Genomic DNA, 22,835 nt, shown 5'->3' with positions numbered 1-22,835 from the left:
TAAATGCTTCTCTTGAAGTTTCTGTTTATGTAAATTTGGGCTACAGACATACATGAGAACTGCTTTTGTTTAAATATTCTCAGGGCAGATTGTACTCCCCTTCCATATAAGGTGAATGTCAAGACAGGCAATTTCACTTGCTCTCCCCATGGTGTGCCAAGTTTATTTCTCATTACCATTACATGGAAGGTCTATCCCTTCTGGATCCTAGCTTTAACCTGAGAGTTGTATTAGACTCCAGCCTTGGGCAAGCCTTAGGCTCTGCTCCTGTCCCTGTGACTTTCAAAGCAGCAGAGAATGCTCTGCTCAAGGTCACCAATGCTCTGTTCAAGGTCACCAAGCAGATGCCCTGAGGATAAAGCCTACTTTTATTTCTCTTACATCTTGGGATTTCTATTTTCATTTTATTTTTTGTTATTCGCCTGTTCTTTATTTCTTGCCAGATCAGTGGTAACATTAAAAAAAGATGTTTATATTCTATGCAAATTTTTCTTATTTTCCTTAGAAGCAGTGTTCAAGGTCTCAAGTCTGCCATACTGCTTCAAATAAAAGCCACTTCACACATGCTCTTCTTCCTTACATGTAAATATATTATTTTCTCTTTTATGTATTTCATATGTAAATATGAAATATATTGTTTCATTTTGACTCTCTCCCAAAAGATTATATACTCTGAAGAAAGAGGTAACTGTGATAATAAGCTAAACCTGATAATTTGATAATTGTTGGTAAAAATTGGAGATAAACAATAATTTAGTATGTCACAGGAAAATATCCAATTATACTATCACCTACGTCTACTAGAAATCAGTAAAATGTAAACCATAGTTATTAGTATAAAATGTGGACAACCATTTTCCAAATTGATAGTCTGAAAACTAGCGGTAAAAACCGCTCAATTTAATCTCTATCTTAATGTTCTATTTCTTCTCACTATCTCCAAAAATACTAGGAAATTGGCAAGTGGTGTGACAGAGAGATGGATAAAACACTACCCTGAGCTTCTTTCTGATTTCTCCCTAGTCATTAATTTCCATTTTGACAACTGTGGAATATATACTTAAAAGCTTTTGGAATTTGATTATCAAAAATCAGAATCTTTTAAAATACGGACTATAGGCTCCTTGACAAGAGAAGCTTATTTTCTATTAAGAGTTTGGATTAAAGGAAAAGTGAGATATTATCTCTATATTCAAGGAATCACTGTGTGCTAGTTCAGCCTAACCAACAAAAACATGTTATATTGGTATAATGAATAGAGATTTATAAAAAGCATTAAGATATCACATAGGAAAGCTCTCTGATCTAATATCAGAGGGATGAGATGTTGAACCATGATGCACAGTGTAGAACAATTGGAGAATTGAGTAGGGAAGAAACAGTTGGTGCTCACCAATTATCCCATGTATAATTTACAATCTGCTTTGCAGTTAAGTTAGGCTATATGACAGGTTCTGGTCAATGGACAATGCATGAAAGTAGCATAAGTCACTTCTTAGCTAAGGCAGTTGAGAGTGGGGGTACCTCTTTCATCCTGCTTTGCCTGCTGACATGACCGTGTGTTCCAGATGGTATGGCAACAGTATGGAGAAGAACTGACCAGTCTTCATTAGACTTCACAAAAGTGAGAAAAAATATTAATTGTGTTTAGTTATGAGATGTCTGGCTATAGCTGCAGGTAATGCTAATTACCTAGATTAATACAGTAAGGTCTTAGTTTGGGATCCACCCAAAACAGACCCCAACACTGGCATTTGAGAATGAGTGGTTTATTTGGGAGGTGACACCAGGACACACCAGTGAGGAAGTAAGATGGCGAAGAGGTGATGGTGAATAAAACATTTGTTTTTAAGCAGTTGCTATGGGTAACTTGAGCTTCATCCTGCTGGGGAATTCTGAAGGACAGTATAGACTATACACTTCAGAGTTATTCCTAAGTGATTACTAAAGGATGATGGGAGTGCGAGTTTTTATGCACCAGCTTCTGTTAGCCATTGATTATAGGTTTCTCCTGGGAGGTGTTGATTCCCCAGCACTTTTGGCCTGATATACAAGTGACAAAATGGGCCTTGATGGCCAGAGAAAGCTCTCAAAGAAATGCAGGTGCGCACAGTGTGGTTTCACTTGTATGAAGGCACAAGACAACATGACATATCATAGGAAGTATAATGTGAGAGGCTGCATGGCATGAGATAGCACTGAAGAGATAATATGGCATCCAATCATGGAGGCTCTTCTTTGCCATATGAGGACCTTTTTTCTTTTTGTCTTGTCAGAGGCAGAAAGCTGTGGATGGATTATAAGTGTAGGAGTGATGTGGTCAGATTTGTACTCTAGATTGGTCACTCTAGAAGGTATTTGGAGAATGGATTGAAGTGGACCAAATCAGTGATTGTTACAGTTCTCCAGTGATGAGACCACAGGACTCGAAACTATGACAATGATAATAGAGACAATACTGATAAAAGCTAATATTGTTTAGCAGTCAGTATGTGCCAAATACATAATTTTAACATAATGAGTCATTTAATACAAAGCCATATCAATAGAAATTATTATTATATGTATTTTTAGGAAACTGTAGTGGAGAAAGTTTGAGTACTTTATTGAAGATCAGAGTTAAGAGGTGGATGAGCTTGGATGTAAACCCAGGATATGTTGTTCCAGAGTCTACACTCTTAACAAGCTCAACACTGGCTGTTGGTAAAAAAGAATAGATTTGTTTACGTTATTTGGTGAAATGAGCAAATCATGGTGATTTTTTTCTAAGGAAGAGGAAAATGTAAAGGATGACTCCAACATTTCTACCAATGGATAAAAGGTTAGATGCACATTTATAAGCAATATTTTTAAAACAAGAGAAAATTCTTCATTGCATAAAATGTTGCTAAGAGGCATTTATTTTAACAACAGCAAAAAAGCTTCTGAAGTTTATTTTATCCCTATGGTTGTAATAAAAGAAATGAGCCCTGAATTGCACTAATTTCTTCCAAGAAACTGGTACACTAATTTGGGGCCAAAGAGCTAAAGCATGAAATAGCTCAATGACAGGGAGTATAGTACTTTGTTTACTGGCAATTTGGCAGGTAGTGTCTTCTGACCTGGGAAAATGGTCCTGCAGGCAGGAGGGGCTTATTTTTGTCATGATGTGAAAAGCAAACCTAACATGGATAAGATTAGTAGCCTTACTTGTAGTGGCCACTTCATATAGATTTGAATTTTTAAATATTTTTTCTTAAAGACAAAGATGTGCCACACTTCAAATATTCTTTCTCTAAAGATGGCTGAAATTATATGGAAAATGAGCTTGAATATTAATTTTGGTGGTACTGACAGCCAAATAATCACCATGAGTGTTGTGGTTCTACTGTATAGACTGAAGGTGATTGTCATTCAGTCTTCATTTGAAAGTACATGTCCTCAGATCAGTGCTCTAAAAATATATTTCATAGGCTAGGTGAGTGCTGTAGGAGAAACTTATTAAATGTTGGTAGGAACTACAGTTGACCCTTGAACAACATGAGTTTGAACTGTGAGGGTCCACTTATACATGGAATTTTTTCACTAAGTGCATACTATAGCACTACACAATCCATGGTTGGTTGAATCCAAGGATGCAGAACCGTGGATACAGAGGGCCGACTGTAAAGTTATACATGGATTTTGAACTTCAGGGGTCAGCACACTTAATTCCTGTGTTGTTCAAGAAGATGAGCCAACCATCCATTGAATTCCACAAACACTCAACAAAGAAACACCTGCCAGAGAAGCACAGCAGGAAAATAGGCAGCAGGTGCCACACCCTTGGCATCTGCTCAGAGTAAAACAATCCCTGGTTCCATTGAGGCAGAAGGAGGGTGTTCTTTCTTGTAGCTGTTATTTTTCTGTTCTCTAGCAATGCAGAGTTATATTTATAGTTTATTTATAAATGGATTAAAAATATCTACACGTTTCTTAACTGACACATTTTGAATACCTATCAGTCTTTCAAATTTGCTAAAATTGTTGCTTATCTACTTACTGGCTGACTGATTGCTTGTGAAACTTTTTTTTTTCAGTCATTTAAGCTTTCAGTTTATTTTAGAAAAATCATAATAAAAAGAAGGTAATATTTACAGAACGATAGGATTCAAATTCAAAATGACCATTTCAAGCTATGACTCTTCTACCTGTAAGATCTTGAGTTATAGACTTAACCTCACAGTCTTGTTTCTTATCTGCAAAATAGGGTTGCTGTGATTATTAAATGCATATGGCCCAAGGTAGAATTCCTGAATATATATTAGGTGCTATTTTATGCTAAAAATGTCTTAGGAATACCATGATACAATAATTGAATTTGAAGTGTTCCTTAAGGATCACCTATCCCAATCCTACGTTAGCTGGTAAGGAAACTGAGTAAACTGTTGGTGATTACAAAATTATTAGTGGCAGAATTAAGGTTTGTATCTAGATTTCTTAATTGATGCTCTAATTTTCATGGACATTTCTTAATTATAGTTCTTAAAGATAATTTTTATTACTTAAAAAAGGAAAAGAAACAGTTAAAAGCAGTTTCTGACTACTCATGGCAATTTACAGTTATAATATCACTTTCATGAATAAAGAATCCAATAAATAAATATTGTAGCAACTCTGGATGTTAGATGTAGAATAGGATAAAATGACCAGATGGTTGATTTCAATGTAAAATACTTTTCTTGCCTATTTCAAGACTTTTCAAAATCTAAAAGAAAGCATTTTCTTCTCTGATTTAGAAGGAGAAAAACCAACACAGCAAAAGTGCAACTGTTGAGAGTGGGCAGGGTTGTGTTGGGGTAAGGTTGAAATTACAACCTCACAGAATTTTATCTTGTAACAAAGAGGGGATGAATCCATCCTGATTTTGTCATCGAAAAAGTAAATTCAAACAAAATAAAATGAGAGAAGGTATTTCAAATTATTTTGAAAAGTAATGATTTCTGTATTGGTATATAAAGTATATACTTGCTCATATTATTACAAATTCAAAGCACTGACATATATATATCCACACACATACATATGTATGTATGTCACTTTGCCTCACTTAGATCATAGACTGGTTGCTCCAGTACCATCCTTAAACTAGGTGTCATTCACATTACTGAGCATATTACACATGCTGAGTTCATTTACCTTTAGAGTTATCCAATGAGGTAAGTATCATCTTCACTTTTGGTTGAAGAAATTGAGGCTCAAAGTAGGTAAGATGTTTGTTGAAATTACAGAAACAAGGTTTAGTTCTAGTTCTCTTTTAAAAAATATTGGGTTATAATTCTGTGAGGTCAGTGTGCCCCGTTTAAGCCACAGGGTAGTCTAGCAGAAGTCTCACACTTACTCCCACAGGGAGGGCCATGGATTAGAGAAGAACGAGGGCTGATGTTCAGCCAGTAAGAACCGATTTAGCTAAAATGATTGTTAACATTTGGAAATAGTACTCTCCCACCTGCCTTGCACCAGCCTGCCTGACATCACCTTACCTGGAATCTAGGAAATTCCTAGATTTCTCCACAATCCAGTAGGGCAGAAAGCATAGCTGGCAAAGCAAAAGCTTCCTGTATCCTGCTCAGGGCTTTGCCCAGCAGCAAAAATGTGAGGGTGGGGAATTGGCTACCGCCTGCTTTCTCATTCCAAGCCCCGAGAACAAGGGAATATGGGATATGCAGCCTGTAGATGTCAGCCTTCTGGGGCACAGAACCAAGCAGGGGAGAGGTAAGAATGGGTATGGTGGGGGGCTTCCCTGGTGGCGCAGTGGTTGAGAGTCCACCTGCTGATGCAGGGGACACGGGTTCGTGCCCTGGTCCGGGAAGATCCCACATGCTGCGGAGCGGCTGGGCCCGTGAGCCATGGCCGCTGAGCCTGCGCGTCCGGAGCCTGTGCTCCGCAACGGGAGAGGCCACAACAGTGATGAGGCCCGCGTACGGCAAAAAAAAAAAAAAAAAGAATGGGTATAGTGGGGCAGATGGAGTATAACCAGCATGGCAGTGGAATGAAAGATCATTACAGGAATTAAAATGAGCCCTAAAGAAATACATAAATCTGCAATTCTAGCACAGCTGAGTTTATGACCCTACGTTCATGTCTGATATAGGAACCCTGAATTAAGAGAAGGAAAGCAGAGGATTTGGGTTTCAACTCTTTCAAGGGCTAGTAGGTTTATGTTGTAGTTGCTTCCTCTTCTTATCTAGAGGCCTCTGTAATAAGCCCCCTGGCGTCTATGTAGATGCAGGGCCCTGAATTTGTCATTCTTCAACTGTTGGAAAATGTCAATATTCACTTCACATTTACTAACAGTCAAGTTGTTGAAGTGGGAACATCTGCTGAAGAGGATTTGTGACAACAGTTCTTGGAGTTAGACTGTGGGGCTAATGGCTTTTGAGAACCCTGGGATGCTGAGTCATGTGTATTTTTTAGGGAGCCCTTCTTAGGCAGACCTTACTTCCTCTTACTGCATAAGTATCGTGAACATGCTCTCGTTCAGTTTTGTTCAAGAGGCAAAATATCTAGTATTTATAAACATCTTTTAAATGGAAACATATAGATCCTTATGTTAAGTCTTCTAGGAGGATATGTAAGTCTGATTATAAAAGAGCAGTAATATAAAAGCCAGAGTATAAAAAAGGAATTTGAATGTTTTTAAATTCTGACAGGAATTTACTTGCATGAGAGTATCACAGGAAGCTGTGTGTGATGGAGGAAGGTGGAATCCAGTGAAAAGCCACATAAATCTGTGATACCCCTAAATCAGCTCTGTGTTACCTGTGTTATCACTGTACTTCCATTAGGTTCTACATAGCTGTCTAATTAATTTGGAAACTATGTTATCTCTATGTATTAGTTTTCTAGGGCTGCTATAACAAAATTCCACAGACTGGGTGGCTGAAATGACAGAAATATATTTTCTCACAGTTCTCGGGGCTAGTTCAAGGTGTCAGTGGGTTTGTTCCTTCTGAGGTCTCTCTCCTTGGTTTGCAGATGGGCAGCTTCTTGCTGTGAACTCACATGGCTATCCCTCTGTCTGTGTTGTTTGTGTCCTAATCTCTTCTTATAAGGACACCAGTCATATTGGATCAGAACCTGCCCTAATGGCCCCACATAATTACCTTTTTAAAGACCCTATCTCCAAATACAATCACATTCTGAGTTACTGGAGGGTTAAGGCTTCAACATATAATTTTGGGGGCAGGGGGCACAGTTGAGTCCATAACACTCCATGAGGTCCATTATCACTTTTCTGTAACCCTCTTAATTAGCTGTATTCCAGTATGTACTGCACAGTTATATAGCATCAGTATGGCACATTTTAGTCTGTGTGATGTCTATTCAGTATCCATTTATCTCTTCCTTTTCTTTAGACTACCAAGATATTCCCTCAGGTATACACCTGTTTATGAGATCATTAGCACCAAGAGGTAAGCCTGGATTGGCTTAGCTCAGTCAGCATATACCTTTCTCTTTGGCTACAGCCACTGGTGCAGTGCTGGACATATGATCTATGCCAGCCCAGTTACTGTGAACCTGTAGACTTCTTTCTTTTACTGTGGCAGATATTTTTTCTTCTGAATATGGACAAGAAAGCATGTAACCTTTGGAGTTTTTGGCAGCCATCTTGTGACCATGGATGAGAGCCAGGTCTAAGATGATGCTGCAGAAGGAGAGAGATGAAAGGGATCAGAGTTCTTGAAGATCCTATTGATCTATTGAATCAAACCACCCTTGAAATTCATCCCACATCAGGACTTTCCAACTATGTAAACCAATACATTTCCTTTACAGTTTGAGCTGTATTTAGCTCTTCTTTTTTGCAGCTGAATGTATTCTGATACAAGGCAGTGATGCTTTGTGCTTTCTGATCTTACAGAGCTAACCTCCCATCAAGTCAACAAATGTTTTTTGTTCATCTGCTATGTATGCGCCAGTCACTTTATTAGGTGCAGGGGAGAAAATTTTGTGCAAATTAGATAATCCTAGCTTTCTTAGCTTATAGGCTAGTTTGGGACACAAACTTTCATTAAATAATTACACAAGTAAATGTATAATTGTAACTTTGAAAGCACAAAAAAAGAGATATACTCAAGGTTATAAAAGACTATAAAAGGAGGAGCTCACCTAGTACTTGTTCTAGTCAAATTTTCCACAAGCAAGGGCTATTTAACCTGGAATTTGGAAGAAGAGTACCAGTTAACTAGGTGACAGAAAGGAACAATGACAAAGTCTTGAATCAGGAAAGAAGAAGGCACAGCATTTAAGAAATTAAGTGAATGCCAGTGTGTGTGGCTCACATAGATTAAGTGGGAGAGGACATGGCATGGCGTTCTTTTAAAACAATACTTGATGCAGGATCTGAGGTCTGGAGCTTCCCGCATGGTATTTATTTATTTATTTAAATCCATTTATTTATTTATTTATTTATTTATTTATGGCTGAGTTGGGTCTTCGTTGCTGCTCGCGGGCTTTCTCTAGTTGCAGCGAGCGGGGGCTACTCTTTGTTGCGGCGCGTGGGGTTCTCACTGCGGTGGCTTCTATTGTTGCAGAGCATGGGCTCTAGGCACGCGGGCTTCAGTAGTTGTGGCTCGTGGGCTCTAGAGCACAGGCTCAGTAGTTGTGGCTCAATAGAAACTCCTAATTATAAATTTTATGCTGAAACCATCACGGACATTTCTTTCTCCATTTTACCTGGAAGATTTGGAATATTCAAGATATGTAAAGATTAGTGCAGGGTTTTAGTGTGTGCATGCACGTCTGTGTGTGTGTGTGTGTCTATGAATGTGTGTGTGTTTATGAATGTCTGTGTGTCTATATGTGCATACTTATGAATATGTGTGTGTTTGATATGTGTATATATTTATGAATGTTACCAAATTCTTCAAAGTTTATTGCAAACATCAGCATCAGCCCTTTCTGGCTCCTTCTCTCTAATTCCCAAAAGAACATTTTAGGCCTATTTTTCTGCCAAGAGTCGAGTTCCAAGAGCAGAGAGAAGTTATGGTTTGAACAAAGAACAAACTCTGAACTGACCCTTTGAGTACCAGACACTTAATTTTTAAATTTCTTCTTTCAAATAAATTGATTTATAGACTTAGTCTTCCTTATAGAAAATATCTGAAATATTTGCCCCCAGGTTCATTATGCACGAGGATGTCAGCAGCACAGTCTGATGGATATAGCAGAAGATTCAGCAAAAAGAATTATCTGAGAAGACAACACCTTTACAGATAGTTACAAGTCCCAAATTTAATAACACAGTGGGCATTTTTTTTTAAAGTTTTTACTTCCCTTCAATGATGATAATAGCTACTCTTTTTTTAAAAATTATTAATTAATTTATTTATTTTTGCTGTGTTGGGTCTTCGTTTCTGTGCGAGGGCTTTCCCTAGTTGTGGCAAGCGGGGGCCACTCTTCATCGCGGTGCGCGGGCCTCTCACTGTCGCAGCCTCTCTTGTTGAGGAGCACAGGCTCCAGACGCGCAGGCTCAGTAGTTGTGGCTCACGGGCCTAGTTGCTCTGCGGCATGTGGGATCTTCCCAGACCAGGGCTAGAACCCGTGTCCCCTGCATTAGCAGGCATATTCTCAACCACTGCGCCACCAGGGAAGCCCAGTGGGCATGTTTTGATAAAATATTTTCAGTTATTATATGCTGTGGTGTAGAAGGAAATATAAGAAGTCTTTCCCTTAAGTATGTTATATTTGTGAGTCATATAATACAACTATGTTTGGAGTTATGCAGCTACAAGGCAAGGAATGCCAAGAAATGCTGGCAACCACCGGAAGCCAAGAAGAGGTATGGAAGGAATCCTCCCCTGGAGACTTCAGAGAGAGCATGGCCCTGCTGACACCTTGATTTTGAACGTCAAGCATTAAGAGCTATGAGAGAAGACTTTTCTATTGTTTTAAGCCTCCCAATTTATCATACTTTGTTATGGCAGCTCTAGTAAACTAATACAAGCTCCTATTATGAAGTTCATGGAACATCAGGTTTAGAATTGATTCATTATACTGTCGACCAGTATCTCAAAAGTGTTCTTAAGTCTCCTTTGAGATGTTGGAAGATGTTCTGCAAAAAGGGATTCTGATGGACCAATAAATTTGGGAAGTATTTCATATCTTAGCTCTAACTTAAAAATTCACACTGAGTTTTGGGGATATCAAAGATTATGAGAAGTAGAGAAACTGACTTTGTTTACCCTGAATTTCTCAAGTGTATTTGATCAAAGATTCCTCTTTTCATCAGACACCATGTAACATGACCACAGACAAATGTGTTCTGAGGGACTTGGGTCAGACATACTAATGTAAGGAAGTACAGGCCCTTGAAGGAGCGCTATGACCAGAGTTATGTTGAGGAAAAGGATCCTGCAGCAGCAAGTAGGATAAAGGGGAGAGAAGAGGAGATAGAGGCAGGGAGGGCTGACCTGAGCAAGGAGGAGGGTGGTGAAGAGAGAAAGACGGAGGTTAAAGAGAAAACCAAGGGAGAAGGCATGAGGGCTGGAGACATTGGCTAGACAGCTCTCTCCTATTTACAACACAACAACTACAGAGTTCAAAACATCTTTTACATATGAAATGGTTTTTGTCAAATTTTGGATTAGTGTTCACTATAGTACTGTAGGAGTTTCCTTATTATTTTTTTAATTTTCTTTGGTTTGTTTATTTTACCCAAATATATATATATATATATATATATATATATATATATATATATATATATATATATATATATATATATATATATATAATTTCTTTTTACCTGACTGTGGTATTGCTGATTGCACATACTCAAGAATTTAACCAATAGTTTAGTTCCTAAAGAAAGCAGATGAAGGGCATGAAGGAGAAGAGGTACAATGAAAGTATTCTTAAATTCCTTAAACCTCATTTGTGACCAGTGGCTAAGGAGGAACCAACCTCTAAGGAATCCCCCCACCCCACCCAAGTGAGCCAGGTCTGCTTGACTCCTTACCCCCAGGAGAAGCCAGGGAGAAGTTTTCTCCTCAGCCAGTTTCTGGAAGGCTTATTATGTACCATGGATCTGCAATGGCAGAATTAAGATGAAATTTCCATGAAGAAGCCAGAGAGGAGAAAAATGCCACATATGGTTGGAAATTTCCCATATTCCAATGAAAGGTGACATTCATTTCTAAGTTAGGTTTAGTATCAGTAAATTAGTTGGAAAGGTTTGTGTAAAAATCTGTCATAAACTCCTGCCTACTACATCTCTCACTGAAAAATCTATCTAAAATTAGTAACAGAATATTCTAGGCTTGGATTCTAGGTAATGCTCTAGAACTTTTGTTACCACTGCACCTAACAATTCTATGCCTGGTGCTTACTCCGGGTTGAGTGCTGTAGATTTCTTCTATTCCTACTTGAGGGCAAAACTGAATAAGAAATGGAAGTTGCATTTTGAATTGAGGTAACATTTAGGAATGATTTAAGAAACTTGATTAATGAGAACACAGGCTTTTATGATTCAGTCATTAGGAGGCTTGTTTTTACCGTTTTCATATTTGAAACAGGTTCTAAATAATGTTCTATCAAACCGTTATAAAGCGTTTATAAATGGCATCGCATAGAATTATTTACATGTCTCTTGAACATGATAAAACTCTTCTATAATAAATTATTATGGAAAACGCACTGCTATTAATCATTCATTAAACGTTAATAACATTTATCAATGTTTATTTCCTTTAAAGTGAAAAGAAAAATAGTATTTCATATTGAAAAATATCAACTGAATTAAGGATTTTATTTTTTTCCAGATTTGACTCTAGACTGAAACAGATTTTTACCTTTTAAAAATTCAAGTTATTAATATTAATGTAGATAAAAAGAATATATTTGCATTTTTATAAGACACCCAGTCTCTACAGTAAAGAAGAGCTCTGTGAGAATATAAGGAAAAAAATTAAAATTGGATTGTGCACTATATAATTTTAAAATATTTTTTGTATTCCTCAACAAGGAAAGTGTCTCTAAATACTCAGGTTTTTTTTTTTTTTTTTTTTTTTTTGCGGTACGCGGGCCTCTCACCGCTGCGGCCTCTCCCGCTGCGGAGCACAGGCTCCGGACGCGCAGGCCCAGAGACCATGGCCCACGGGCCCAGCCGCTCCGCGGCATGTGGGATCCCCCCACACCAGGGCATGAACCCGCGTCCCCTGCATCGGCAGGCAGACGCTCAACCACTGCGCCACCCGGGAAGCCCACGTTTCATTCTTAAAACAATCCTGTTACCTATTATTATACCCAGTGCAGGTGTAGGTTACATAGGTCTGTCAGAATAAGGATCTATCGATTCTATAGATATGACCATAGATTTTTTTATGGTAATGAAAGTGATCAAAGAACACATATTTGACCAATGTCATGCAATTAGCAAATATCCTGGCCTATTAGTAGCTAGTTTTATTTTTTTAATCAGGAGGCATAATGGAATATTTTCATATTGTATTATGAATAAATCTTCCAGAAAATATGAATACTTTGTATTAAAAAAAGAACAATAACAAAATGAACATACTAAAACACCAAAGTAATCCCGTTTAATTTATCAGAATAATATTTCATAATGCCATGATTCATAGCAATCACTGTTCTCAGTTTACATTTGGAGGTATACCTTCTAAATATTAATATATAGAGAAACAAATATATATTGGTAGCTACATATAATATGTATAGATTTTAACTAGGACCACATTAGTTGTATAATATGATATGCTTTTAAAAACAATATAACTACAATAAAAAACATATAACTAAAACTTAAAAAAACTTAATATAAGTTTAACTTTTCTTTTATACTGAGAAATTGCTTGAAGCCACAACTTCTAATGGTCATTAATATTCCACCATATTAATTAAATGATCTATTTTTGAATATTTAATTTATTTTCTGATTTAAGAAACCTGAGTTTGTAAAGCCTGTGGTCATAATATCTAAAATTTCATGTCTATATGGTGCTATGTATAATGCTATATGTGTGTATGTTTTACCATGTAAAAGGTGATGATTCAATCATAATATCTATAATTATGTAAGATGGTATAATTGTATTTGAAATAGAAATGTGATCAACAGTTTACAACGTATGTCTTGTTGACTAATCTTTATGGCAAAATGACCATGGCTTTCAGGTTAAAGATTGTTCTTAGGATTTCAGTCTGTTAAGCTAAAGAAGAAGAGAAAAGTTAAGAAATTACCACCTACTGCAAACCAACTCAAACAACATATAATTCCTCCTTTGTCCTTTGATCCATAGTTAAACATACTTCTACTGATCCAGAATACTTTCTGAATGATGACAAACATATGTAGGTACTAGTAAGTCTGTTTTTACTATGAAGTTTCTTATTTTTGTATTGGGTTAGTCCTTCAGTATTTTGAGCACTATTGTTTTTGGCAGAGTAGATGTGTGAGACATAATAGAGAAGTCAGTATCAACCATCTGTTATATAGCAATAATTTTAATGTATTCAGTGATGCCTGATTTAATGGTTTTTAAATTTTGTTTCTTGTTTTAGGAAGAAGCTTCATTACTGACAGAGATATATTGTCATGAGAAAAGAATTGAAAAGGTGATATTCTGCTTGAGAATGCCTTCACATATACTTGATGTGTGCCAATGTCTACTGCACACCACTAAAACCAACTTTTAAAAGGACTGTTAAAGCCAGGTGAAGAAGTCAAACGTGACAGCTCATAGCCAATGGTATGTTGACTCCAGAACCTACTTTTCTGATTCTGTGAAATGCATCGAAAAGTGAGTAACAGTCAAAGCACAGATATGGTGTACATTGTGTGCTAGTAGCCAAAGCCAATTAATATAATAAATTACTTTTCAGAAGATTCCATGGTCAGTAATTAAAACTGAGATTAAACAATAATTTTACAGGCATTTTATTAGTAGTAGTTATAATGACTAAAGTAAAAAGCAGGATAATATGGTTTCAAGTGGAGAGAAATCAAATTGAGTAGTGACACTAAATTAAGAAAAGCCTTAAAAATTGGATGGAGAAATCTAGAAATGATGCAGCAAACAAAAGGAAGACGTTTAATTTCACAGAATGAAAGGGTTATTTTAGGAAGATTAATCAAGGATAATAATTTTACCTTTTACTTACTAGAAACTGATATTGAAATTATGTAATGGATTAACATTTTATATTGCCAAGTAGGTTCACTTAGTAAAGCACAGAAGCAACCTATGTGTCTTGTTCAATAATCAGTGATTAATAAAATGATGAGTTAAACCAGTCCTCAATCAAATAACAGCTGTGAGCACAAGATAATAAGAAAATCATAAAGTAATAAATCATTCAAAAGGGACAGATCACCAAAATTGTGTAAGTTGGTGTCCTAAAAATTAGGATTCTTGTCTAGATTCTACCACCATCTGGGGCAGCTTTTCTTAATTTGTTGAGCCTCATGGAGCTTGTGTGCACAGGCCACTCAAGATGGCTGCTCTCTTGCTCTCTGTACATACCCTGCCCGACCAGTGCCTGCTTCACCTATACTCTACCCAATTGACCGACCTTCCTACATACTTGCCCCAGGCCCCAGCTAGTGATTGTTCTTTTCAAAGGGGCTGTGAGGGGCGTGCCTCTCTACTGGTTTCCCTGGTAACTAATGAGCCCACCTGAAGTCAATTTCCCTACAACTGGCCATCTCTCCACCACCACCCCCAGCGCCCCAGGAGCAAAGACGGCTGCCATGTCCTGCCCGCCATCTGCCACACGTGGTTGTGGTGGGGTGTTGCTCCAGGACCTTACTTCAGAAGTAAGCTCCCCCATCCATTAAACCGTTGATGTCTCTGTCGCTGGGCTCTTTCTTTGGTCTTGAAGCTGGACAAGTACAGGCCTTATAGGTCTGCAGGGTGCTGCCCAACAGAGCTACTGTGAAAAATGAAGGAACGGAACATCATCATCTCTAAAGTTTCACCTTGCAATATATTACTGTATCATATCAATTCTAAGATGGGCATTTTTCACATTTAACTTCTCTGAAATCAGGATGTGTCTGTATTCTATGTTGTCCAGCTGGCAGTTACATCGTACTTGTCATTGCCTGCACGTATGCACTCTTGGTTGTAGCTTTTAATATCATTTCAGTTGGGTTATGTTACTAAACATGTTGAGTTTCATTGCATTACAAAATTATCGGTATCGGGCCTCCCTGGTGGCGCAGTGGTTGAGAGTCCGCCTGCCGATGCAGGGGATACGGGTTCGTGCCCCGGTCTGGGAGGATCCCATATGCCGCGGAGCGGCTGGGCCCGTGAGCCATGGCCGCTGGGCCTGCGCATCCGGAGCCTGTGCTCCGCAACGGGAGAGGCCACAACAGTGAGAGGCCCGCATACCGCAAAAAAAAAAAAAAAAAAAAAAAAAATTATCGGTATCATTTGGTTTGAAATATAGAATTATTTGGCCTCAAAAATACAGCAGTAGGGCACAAATTTGTTGCTATTAAAGCAAATATTTATCCTTGGAGGAGTGAATACAATTTCATGATTTTGTGCAAAGAAATACAAAAGAAGCTTCATGAGACCTTAGAGAGATTCCCATCATAGAGACTTTGCTGTTCTAGGTTTTATTACGTTCCTTTGAAATTGCCTAATATACTGCAAGCAGGAAAAAATTCCAAATCACTTGGAAACAGAAGAAAACTTCAAAGCAAAAAGAGGCCGGTGTGACCAGATCATGTGTCATGTAGGACTTTCATTAATGCAATACATCATAATTTAATTTGTGATATATTTCTTCCTTAATTGTTTCAGTGAGTCTTACAACTGATGCTCTCTTAGGTTTGAAGAAACATGGTATGTATGTGCTTCTAAGGAGCCAAAATTGATTTCCCAAATTTCAGGCATTATCTCGCATATTTTACTCACATATATGATTCCAGATCTCTTGTGTAGTTGGCTCTTAAGTTATATAAAGTCCTGAAAAATTGGTTTAGATGCACAACAGATTGAAAAAGCATCCATACATTTTTTTAATGGGGAAGAGTATAAGTTTTAGTTTCTACTTTACAATGTCTGCACAAAACTTGCTATAGCGTCAACGCTACATTGGATTTCATAGCTGTAATATCACAGTGAACTTGTAAGTAAACTCTAAACAAAGAGTCTGAAACACTGTAGATCATTACTTGAGCTGCACTGACAGGTGGGGATCATTAGAAATAAAGATTTTCTGCTATTAATTCAGTTGTGATTATCATACACAAAAAAGTTATGATCAGAAGCTAAATGTAATCTGTGCATCAACAATCTTGATAATTTTTATAACTTTCAATGAGTTTTCAGATTCCAAATGAGAAATCCTAGATTACTTTCAGATTATGAAGTGTCATTAAACACTATTATGCCAGAGTAAAGTAGGCATAGTCCTTACCTATATTAAAAATAAAGCTTAGGTGTTAAACTGTGAAAAACTACTTTCCAATGTATATATTTTTAAAATAGCTAACTCCGCAACATTTTCTCAAGAGTTGCTTTTCTGTGCTTTGTGCGTCAATTATTTTTCTTCATTGTGCAGCAATGTTTTGCAATTATTGGCCATCTTTTACTCCTGATTTCCCTTGTAGAAGATTGATTAGCACAGTCACTAGAAAGCAATTTTCATCACCAAAGGCAGCTTCTTTTTTCTCTTGATTAGCATCCCTGCTGCAAGTTATTCAGCAGAAATAGATAATCCGTAAGAACACTGCCAGACAAATATTCTGATAAGAAAAAGAGGGCTAAACCTGAATATTGCCGACAGTATTCCAGGTAGGCAAATGATCAGTGAAGCTGTGCTGCCTTGAGTTTCTGTGATATTCCTGTTTTATTTGGAGAACTGGGCCTTCTGTACTTTTTGTTTTTCTCGTTTCTGTATGAATCTTTGGGTCTTTGAGAAGAACACAAATTTGCCTGTGATATGTGTGAAGAGAGGGAGAATGCCTATTATGAATCAGTATCACAAACGAATGATTCTGTATTTCTATGTGTGTTCTGTCACCCCCACTAAAAGTCCTGTCTATCTGAAGAAATAAGTCAAATGAAATTCAATTGAACCAGATAATTGTTTGTTCCTTTAAATTATGTCCTATTATGTAATAAATATTAGCTCTCCAGTTTCCATTTAAAATAAATTTAGGGAGGAAATATTTATGTTGGCAGAAGAAGGATGAAAGGGGAAGCTCAAGAATTCTTTCCTCCTAAAGCTGCTGTACTTTGTCTGCTTAGAAAGAAGAATGCACAAGGAAGCAGCATGATAGAGGGAAAAAGTTAATAGATTTTGGGTTCATACATATCTTCAGTATTCATTAAAATCTTCAGTATGTCCATTTAATACCTGTGTGACTTTGAACAAGCCAGTTAACATTTCCAAACCTCAGTTCTCTCATCTGTAAAATGAGCACAATATATTAATTATCTTGTCAGGATTAGAGATATTGTATCAAAAAGCTGAACTCATAGTAGGTTCTCAGTAAATGATAGCTATTTTATTACCTACATCTGTATCTATCTACCTCCTATCTATTTATCTTCCTACCTATTTATTTATTTAGATATGTAGACTTTAGTCTCTAAAGAAATGGCTATGCGTGCTTATACTTTTTAACAGTCAACACAACTTAAACCTCTCTCTGTCCTTTTCTCTGTCAGGGTATCACAGGCTTGACAGCAGAATCAAAGTCTTTCCTCCCCCTCTACCCAAATGCTCCCAGACTCCCAAACCTAGTCTCCTCCAGCCCCTGTCTTCTCTTTCCCCAGATACAGTCCAATCCATTCTCTGTCTTCATCACTTGCTCGCTGCTGTTTCCAGTATACAGCAAATCCGTCCATCTCGTATCATCGTTTACCATGCTATTTCTCCAATTCTGCCCAACGAAAGGCCTCAGAACAAGCAGGCAAGGAATTGGATAGAGGAGCAGCTGTGACTTCTGTTTAGTTAACTATGTGCTTCTCCACCTCCCCTCCCCCATACTCTCCCCTCCGGCTATCAAATTCCGAGAGGCCAATTCTTTTGTTTTCTGTTAATCAGGACATTAGGAAAGAAGATTCAGAAAAGTCCTTGTGCTCTCCCTTGGGCTCTCTTAACCCCTTTTACTTATAATTTTCATCAGTGTGATAGCAGAGAGCAAAACCAAAATTTTGTATATTATAGAAAATTAAGAACTGATTTAGGATTCCCTCGGTGGCACCCTCTGAAAACAAATTCTGAAACTGTATGAAGCGTTTTTGAAATTGGGACCTGTTTTATTGATTTACAGGGAAAGTTCCACTCATGGATATCTGAATGGACTAAGAGCATGGTTAAGAATGGGTAATAATCAATGCCAGAATTTTTTATTTCATAGAAAGCAAAGTTGAAGATTTTTTTCTGGAAGATTAGGAATGAATGCTATGAAAACCTGTAGGGCCTCTGACCAATTGTGCTTTGTCTTCATCTCTTTTATGCTTGGGGGCATTTCTAGCTAACATTTTCAACCTCCAGAAAAGAAAAACACAATGCACCAGTCAATTTCCTGAAATACAAAATAAAGCCTACTTCGTGTGTCATTACATGTGAATAAGCCATTAAGAGCTGAGACTGGCTGCAGCATAACTTCCTCTGAATTACTGTGAAAATTCAAATTTAAAAGGCTCCACAATAGTTTTGCAAGGAAGGAAATATACTGGGGGAATAGAGCAACCTACACCAGATTTAAACTTGTACACTCCCAGCTGTTAGGAAAATGCAGATCTGTACCAAAAGGTAAGCAAGGGCTGTAGAAAATTTTCTGAATATTAGCATGAGGTTAATGTGGTGTATTTTTGCTGAAATGTGTAAAACCAATTTTAGCATATAGTGGTCTTCTGTCTTTGCCTCCTTATTATCACGTCTATGCAACCAATTCAATTATTTCTTAAAATGTGTAAACATGATTAAAAAGCACCTAATGAATCTATAATATAGTTAATCATATTCACCAAGTGATTGGCACTGACAGCCGATGGCGCTGCACGTATTGTCTGTCCACCATCCCAGGGACCCTTGTAAAAAAGATTTATGTAATTAATAAAGTGACTAGGACACATGTTAATGATAAGTGATGTGGGTAATATAGTTTCAAATTTAGGAGCCCTATTCTTCACTGCGGCAGTCGCACCATCAGCTGTGTGGAGATGTGTGAAGGCAAAGGCAGTATGAATTAGACCTGCAGTTTTTGGTTTTGCCCCCATGAAATTGTGTCTGAATGACCTTACAAGGCTTTGATCCATGGGAATATTAGAATCAGATGTTCCATTTGACGATCAAATGGGAAAAGGCATTTCAGGTAGTTGATATCTTTACTTACATGAGAAAGTTCATATATGTATTGTCTACTAGGAATTTTATTCTAGAATTCTAATGCTCCTAACAGGCACTTCTTCTGTCATTAGACAAATTGAATCTATTCCCTGACACCTAATTCTTCCAGAAAAGGTCTGTTATCTGACATCTAATTTGTGTAATGTATCTCCAATTTCATAACCTTTTCTAGGTTTATGAAAATAAATGTCATTCATTGTTGTTCTTGGATCTATTCTTCCTAAACTACAGAGTGATCTCCTTAAGATGTCAACTGGATCATGCCACCTCCTCCCCAAAACTTTTCAAGGATTTCCAAGAATTATACCAAAAATAATATCTCGCATCGTTTGGGAGCTGACCTCTATTTTCCTCTACAAACTCTTTGTCCTGCATTGCCCTGCTAACATCCTTCCTATGCTTCTCACTCCTGACCTTCTTTCATTCTCTCAAACACCCGAAGTTCTTACCTCAGGCCCTTTGTCCATCTTCCTCCTTGCCCTTTCCATGCCCGGCTTCTTCTTATACTTGAAGGCATGCTGTACATGATTCCATCTCAGAAGGGCCTTCCTTGAGTTTTCAATTGAACTTAGGTTCCCTGTACACTTTAGCAAAACTTACACTCTCTACAGGACTCATCACGGCTCTTGACTGTGCCTATTTATAGGATAATTTGTTTGTCCCCCCCAGACAAGGAAATATGTAAGTGCACGGGTTTTGTCTATTTCACTCAGTACAGTATTCTTAGAGCCAAGCACAGTGCCAATATTTCTCAACGTGGATGAATTAATGCTGTCTCAACTCTCTTTTAAAATGGACTGGACAAATTTAGTCAATGGATCTATAAAAAATAAATATAAATTTCTCCCCATCCCGGGATCTCCTTTCCATATGGCTTTTGTTTTGATACTTTTCTCATTCAGTGGTTATAAGTGGTGGTTATAGAAATAGATATTAATAAACCCTGAATTGTTTTCTATAATAGAGTAAGAAAATAGTGTCATTGGGAGAATATGGTTCAACTGATGAGTAGAAGGATTCAGGAAGTGTCAAGAGGCCAAAGTGCTATTTGAGGCAGTGGATTTGGGGAGAAATATCCTATACCCAGGTAATCAATGGATTTGAAGGCTAAGCATATCTAACATACAATTTAAATTTACTTTGATATATTAGGCTCATATACTATTCAGTAGAATTAAAAAATAATATCCTGTTTGCTTTTGGCTTCGGGTCTCCAGGAGTAGGGTATGTGTCTCATATTAGGTTTTCCCCTTAAGGTGGAGTGAAAGGAACAATCCTGAGACACAGAGTAGAGGATAAGAATTAATTGAAGGCAGACAGTCAGAGCTGGAGTTCCTCCCTCTACTTTAGCGCCTCTACCAGGAATTTGCAAAAATCTTTTTGGAACATTGAGCTATCTACAAGGTATTGAGACCAGTATTATCTAGATTTTTTTAAAGGCTCTAGACTACCTCCCTAACAGTTTCAAAGAGTTTCGTGTTGTTAAGCTTAAAGGCATCATAAAGTTGACCCAAGGTTACAAGTATAACGTAGAAATAACCTCCAGACATTGATGTTAGAAGTAGTCTAGGAATTATTTGATGATTCAGCTAACACTGTGGCATTTCTACCATCAAATATTCCATAATCCCATTCAGTCCACATGAAAACATGTATAAAAAGTCATTTTGGCTCTTTATCGCTTTATAGTTTTCTAGACTCCAGCAAGGCAGAGTTCCATATCTGTTATAAAGTTTTGCATTTGTAACTTAAAAAGTACTATATATAATGAGATAAGCAATAAAATGCTTTTGAACTTCACATACATACACACAGATACACACAACATCTAGAGAGACATACACGTCTATACATACATACATATACATTATATATATAAAATATATCTAGTGGAAATGCTATAAATGATTTCCCACCAAAACTTCTAAATGTATAGACAATCTAAACTATCATTAAATTAATCTAACCATTTAAAGTAAAATCTAAATCCTTAGCTCTCTAATGTTTGTTCTAAATCAACAGCTCCAAGCTTCTATTTTTATATTCTTAACATTACACATGTTGTATAATTGTGTCACAGAAAATTAGAAATACTGAGCACAGTTAAATACCTTCACAATCCCAACTCCTTTAATGCTAAACATTTAGCTTATTTCATTCCTGATTTTTCCTCTTAACCTTGGTGTTGCTGTTTTTTTTTTTTTGCAAGTTTGTGTGTGTGTGTGTGTGCATGTTTTAAATGTATTTTCAACTAGGTAATATATCATCTGTTTACAATATAGCTCTTGAAAAACAAAAGGACTATAGATATTATAAGACAAAACAAACTCCAGTCATGAGATACTACATACATCATGTGAAAGCAACAGCCTGATTTCTAGGTTATGAAAATTAGAATTAAAAAGTCACTACCAAGAAAATGTCCAACTTTCCTACTTGCAAAGCTTGGGTGCAATTCTATGAAGTATTTAATAAGCTGAATTTTTCCCATTGTGTAAACAAAACGAGATTAATCTAAATCCTAAATCCATAGCTACACAAAATACCAGACATTGTGCATTTCACTTGTTAATATACCATATTTTCTCAGGTAGTGGAAGGGAAGGCAAAGTGACTACAGAGAACAAAAATGTGGGAAGAAGAAATAGTGTACCTATGTTAGACCTATTAAATAATGGTGAAAAGAAAGGCTCAATTAATGCATCTCCGAAAGGTGTAAAGACTATACTTCAACTTTGGAAAATTAATTTAGAAAGATAGAGGGAGAGATTGAATAATTGCAATTTTTCATGAAAAACGTACATATGACAGAAAGGAGCACAATGGAGAATTCATAAAACATGTTATTTGGAAAAATCTGTTAGTTTTCTTTGGCCAGATTAAGAAAGAATAACTAAGTTTATCAATATCTGCCATCCTTCATACTGTTGATAACAAATTAATAATAGCATTCCTGGCTCTGCACTTACTAATTAGGACTTCCTAATAAATGCTGATTAGCCGAGTCAGGGAGGTCAGCAAATAAACCTAAATCCTTTTTTAGTCATGTCTAATTTTGTACACTCTATTCTCCTTTTTTAGCATTTGAATACAACAGGTTAAGTTGGCAGATATTGTTTATGGACCACTGAAGTTATTTTGACCAGTTAAATCTCAGTTTTATTGAATCCTTGATAACTGGAATAGAATTTGCAGGGAGACCAGGGATATTGGAGGGGTTTGTACTTGATGTTTTCTGAGAAGCCAAAAGAGAAGTCTCTTAGTTTCCAGTTGAGTTGTATTTTTTTTTTATATACAGTTGTTCCTTTACTTCTGTTTTGTCATGCCCACTCAAAACAAGACTGTTAGCATCTTCACTTGTTTTATTCTCTTACATTTTGGTTTTCTTGGGATGCTCTTCTTTATGAGGTGAGGATGTCCTCTGACTCCTACTATAGGATTAGGTAAATTTTTTGGCTACATTCCCTGAAGGTCTG

At 37.1% G+C, this 22,835-nt stretch overlaps 1 long non-coding RNA gene across 3 annotated transcripts in view; it reads left to right on the top strand.

Moving 5' to 3' along the window:
- LOC308608965 overlaps nt 1-22,835 on the top strand; it is a 179,203-nt gene that overhangs the window by 28,180 nt on the left and 128,188 nt on the right. For all 3 annotated transcript variants that reach the window (XR_014014254.1, XR_014014255.1, XR_014014256.1), the window contains exon 2: nt 13,546-13,733. This is a non-coding gene — a long non-coding RNA (uncharacterized lncRNA). The remainder of the gene's footprint in view (nt 1-13,545; nt 13,734-22,835) is intronic.

This window comes from Mesoplodon bidens, assembly GCF_964165515.1.
Source record: "Mesoplodon bidens genome assembly, chromosome: X".
NCBI classification, from domain to species: Eukaryota; Metazoa; Chordata; class Mammalia; order Artiodactyla; family Ziphiidae; genus Mesoplodon; species Mesoplodon bidens.
The sequence above is the reverse complement of the archived record's forward strand: the minus strand, read 5'-3'. Positions and strand labels throughout refer to the sequence as shown.